The sequence below is a fragment of the Argiope bruennichi genome, chromosome 6 (genome assembly GCF_947563725.1).
Source record: "Argiope bruennichi chromosome 6, qqArgBrue1.1, whole genome shotgun sequence".
Classification (NCBI taxonomy): Eukaryota; Metazoa; Arthropoda; class Arachnida; order Araneae; family Araneidae; genus Argiope; species Argiope bruennichi.
Genome location: NC_079156.1, coordinates 128397441 through 128401204, shown reverse-complemented (window position 1 = coordinate 128401204; position 3764 = coordinate 128397441).

Here is a 3764-nt window from a genome sequence, read left to right as displayed (position 1 = left end):
GAGAAGGAGTGAATCGACGTGAACATAGATACCCTATCTTCGACTAGAAAGTAAAAAAGAAAAAGGAAAGTATTAACTCTAAAGGAGATTGGATAGTGTAAGTTCCTATTAATATATCTAAGGCAGATGCATTTTCAATATGAATCACTCTATTATGAAACCTGAAAGTAATAATAGCGCAATCCACATATTATATATATTTTCATCTAAGTTATAAATTTTAATCCTGCGCCCAAATTTTAATTTACATATTATGGAAAAAGGTTTTAATTTAAAATGTGACGAGATGACAAGGAATGTAAAAAAAAAAAAAAAAATGAAAGAGTTACTGCACACAAAACCCAACACATGTGTCAATGATTTCATGGGTTTTAGTTTAGGTATATTAACGTGCCGTTTTTAAAGCAACACTAGGATTTGTGCAACACATTTGGAACTCATCTTGTAATTTTGAACCGCAATCAGATGAAGACAGTGACACCTGAGCCAGTATCTCCCTCTACAAACTTCCAAACCACACCAGAGGGATTTTATAGTATAATCTTTATTTCGTTAATAATAAAAGATTAAAAGCCAATAATATTATCTATTCGAAATTAATTAATTACGTTGACCCACATATTAACAATTTGGTTATATGCCATTTACGCCCACATATGTCATTTGCCTCCTGCCTGTAATTAGCAATTGATTACAGGATAGTTTCACTGATAAAGAGAGAGTAAAAAGGAAAATAATCTGTTTGTTTAATAGGTCAAAACATAGACAGAAATTAGGGCAAAAATTTTGCTAATCTAATCTATGGAATGACATTTTAAATTTAAATCTTATGAAGATTGGAGCAATTTCATTTACTATATTACATACAGTCACTCAAAAAAGTATTGGGACACTTGACATGAATAACTATATAGCTATTTATAAAACTATTTATCGCATTAAAATAAAAACAAAATGAATCAAGAAATATTTTAAAACTTCATGAACAATTTCTAAGGAAAATTTTATTTTTATGTTAAAATTATAATTTGATCTATCTTTTCAAAGGCAAAGAGGGGTTAACAAAGTATTGTGATACTTTTGAAATGAGAAAGTCAACAAGCATACAGCACATCAGTAGAATTGAATTTACTTCTACATTTTTAAACTATAATATTAAACACAAGATTTTCAATAGATAACATTAGTTACAGAAGACTCAAAGATATATCGGTTGATGTGCGAAATCTTGTAATAATTCATTGGAAAAATGGGAAATTAATTCGCTGTATAGAACATATTTTGAAAGTGTGTAAGTCTACTTTTTTTAATATTATTTATAGGTTCAAGAAAACAAATAGCATTCAAAACAAGCAAAGATAAGGGTTCCAAGGATATTTAATGAACGTGAAAAGAGGTAGATTTTGAAATAAATTCACTTTAATCCAAAAACTAGAGTAGTAAATTTTATTACGCGATGTAAATGTAAGTTTGAGAAATCTATAAATCCTAAAACTGTCAGAAATGTTTTGAGAAAACATAAGTATACGGCAGAGTATCTCACAAAAAGCCCTACATAAGCAAATCAAATCGACAAGCTAAGCTGGTTATTTTCTAAAATGTTTGTAAACAAGCCAAAAGAATTTTGGGAAAATGTAATTTTTGTTGATGAAAACACATATAAAATTTTCGGATCGGATGGCAAAAAAAAAAAAAAAAAAAAAAAAAAAAAAAAAACGTTTGGCGGAAACCAAATACAAATATGCATGTCAAAAATTTAAGACCTTCTGTGAAATATGGAGGTGACAATCATATAGTCTGGGGTTGCATGGCACGCACTTGTATCTGGAACTTCCATTTTATTAGTTGTACAATGAATAAACATGTCTATTTTTACATTCCCAACCGAAATGTAAAGCAAAGTGTGAGCTCAAGACATTTTAAATTATAAAAAGATAATGAACCGAATCGTAGAGGACCCATCACTGTTATTTGCAATTAATAGGTCTTCTACCACTGTCCCAGTGCTATTAAGACTCCTGTACAAAATCCAGACTTTAATCGCATTGTGCATGCATAGGATTATTCGCAGTAAAAACTGTATGAAAATCAAATTTCTAACAAGCAAGAGTTAAGAAAAGCAGGAGTTGGTTGAAGTGAGGGCCAATTTTGATGGATCATTTTGAAAAACATTGGTCCATTTGTAATCTTCTAATAATAGAATGCGTGCATTTGGTGGTGTATTAAGTTTCTACAGAAAATGTCACTTTTAAAACCATGAAGAATTTCAGCGTTCGCTTAATGTAAGACATATCATACATTGTTTTTACATATATTGTAAATATTTTGATAGTATGTAATCTAAGAATTATTTATTATAATTTTAATGCATCACTGAGGAAATTGTTTCAAAATATACTGAATGTAATTGAATAATATATAGTAACACTAATTTTTTTTAAATCATGGAACGTATTCAGCAACAATACTTATATATCCTAACACAGACAAGTAAAAAATACTTTGCTGAAACCGTATTGTTTCTGTGTAACAATTCATATTGTTACAATTCCAATCATTGTAACTATTCCAACAAAGTGAGTGGGATAATTGTTTCTCTTTATTCTGACTTATGTTGCCGTCCACTTCTCAGAGTAAACGGATTTCTCCTGAAATGTTATCAAGATGGTTTGTTTTTTTTATTAGAATTTTATTTCTGCCGAATGCAACATCTCAATAATAAAGATGAATTCGATGCATGTATTGATAATTCATAAATACACTGTAAGTTTATTTGCTGTTTTTAATGAACTACTGTTAAGCTTAATAAATTTTCAATATTTTATTTAAGAACACATTTTTATAATTGAATTTTATATTCTGCTAAAAAAAGCCCAATTTTTGAAAATTTGATTTTTTAATAATTATTCAGACAATTGAATGTCGTACTTCCCAAGAAAATAGTTGTATTATTAAATTTAGAGTGATCTTTCCTAAACGTAGAATTGAAATGATATGAATTTGCTATTTTTGAAATCAATAGTGATAGGAATAATTAATGACAGAAGTTGCGAAACCTCGCACATATGTTTATAATTTAGTTGAAGTCAATTTTCCCTGCCGATATCGCAGCCCAAACAATCAAAAGAAATAATACTGATACAAACTTTTGGTCACTGATTTTTTTTTTCAGACACACGTCATATAATGTTTTTCCTTAAATTAACCCTTTGAAATCTGTGTGTCTAAAATGTAGATATTTACTGAATTGTGGAAATCAAATTTTTTTATTGATCTATTTTTTTTTAAACTAAGAAAATATTTGAAATTAAAAACACATAATTGTGCTTTTTTTTTTTTACTAAATTTATTTGTGCACGAAAGCACTTTATTTTAATTTTCAATAAGTTTTCGTCAATATTAAGTCATTTATTGTATAACACAACCCTCTTTTGAATTCAAACTTCCTAGAAATCTGGCGGTTGATTTTATAATTAATTGTAACACGACTGTTTTGATGTTATAGTGTATCTGACCATCATGGTTCTTTATAGCATACATAAAATTTGAAAAGAGAAAGAAAGAATTTTTTTAGAGAAATATGAAATCGTATAGTGTCTATATTCTCTAAATTTTAAATCAAGTCTTCTGAAATGCGCCATCTTCTTTCTTCATTATGCACATTTGTTTTTGCCATTTTAAAGCAGTTTTGCATATTTTCTACTCATTTCTCTGCTCGTAATGATTGTTATTTTAAATTCATTGATCTGCCGTTGGATTCGAAG